The sequence below is a fragment of the Mus pahari genome, chromosome X, assembly GCF_900095145.1.
Source record: "Mus pahari chromosome X, PAHARI_EIJ_v1.1, whole genome shotgun sequence".
Classification (NCBI taxonomy): Eukaryota; Metazoa; Chordata; class Mammalia; order Rodentia; family Muridae; genus Mus; species Mus pahari.
The window spans coordinates 28,683,015-28,684,287 of NC_034613.1; positions in this window are offsets into that span (position 1 = coordinate 28,683,015).

Below are 1,273 nucleotides of genomic sequence, written 5' to 3' on the forward strand. Positions count from 1 at the left end.
TAGCCCTGGCTGTCCTGGAACTCACTCTGTAGACCAGGCTGGCCTCGAACTCAGAAATCCGCCTCCCGAGTGCTGGGATTAAAGGCATGCGCCACTACGCCCGGCTCCAAGGTTCTATTTTTAGCACTAGAAAACAAAATGAGAAAAACAAAATGATAAAATTTGTACACTGCTATCATTTTCCTTGGGCTGTTCTTCCAGCCTGACGAAGCCACTGGGGAGCTGAGAAGAACCCTTGGAGAATTTCCCCAGCGGGCGTCTTCTGGGAAGAGTTGTTCTGGCAGCTGAGCTGGGCTAAAATCTCAGCTTCCCCAAAGATGTATGTGCTGCTATGGCAGCAGGCCTGAGGAGACTTGGGAGGAGGGAGAAGTCACAAGGCTGCCCAGCAAGACATCAACCCAGCATCCATTAGAACTCTTTCAGCCAGAATGGCGCTGTGCAACCAACCGGGACCCCAGAGGTTCCTTGGGATCTTCCAATGTGGGGCTGCATTGCCACCCTGATCCCTCCTAGGCCTCTAATTTCTGCATCAGCCTGATATAAAGAGTGGCACAGCTTCAGAAGGGCTTCCACAGTCAGCTCACCTAGGTTAGATGGCAGAGGTAAGTCTTTGAGAGAAACCAGAGACTAACAACTAGGAAGGCTTCAGAGCTTCTAGAGGGCTCCTTGACAGCCCTCCATTTCCCTTAGAGGTGCCCCCCAAACATCCTGATGATCACACGCAGGCACATTCCTTTGGCTTCAAACTCAACCAGGGTTGAATCCAGTTGTACAGCTGCAAGCAGTTCAAGGGCATGCCACCCAGCTCAGATCTTGCCTACACAGGGTTTATTTTTACTGTGATTCTAGAGAAATGGGGGTGGGGTGGGGTGGGGAGATAGTCCTAACAATCAGTATACACACGTGGACTCAGCAAACGTTTGTGGAGTGCCTGTTAAGAACAAAGTCCCATACCACGTACTGAGGGAGGGAGGGGAAGAGAATACAAGGATGAATCAAGTGTATCCGGGGCCCTTTTGGACTTTGTCCTCTGACAGCGAAGTGCTCTCTAGCGATTCCCCTACCCCCTCTCTCTATGTGTAAGATGGCACATAAAGTAAAAATATGGCAAGTTGAGTTCAGTCCCCAGATCCCAGAGCAAGAAAACTGACGCCTGAAAGTTATCTTCTGGCCTCTACATGCACACAGCAACACTAGTGTATATGCACTCATGAAGTGCATAAATCACACACACACACACACACACACACACACACACACAGCAAGAGAGAGA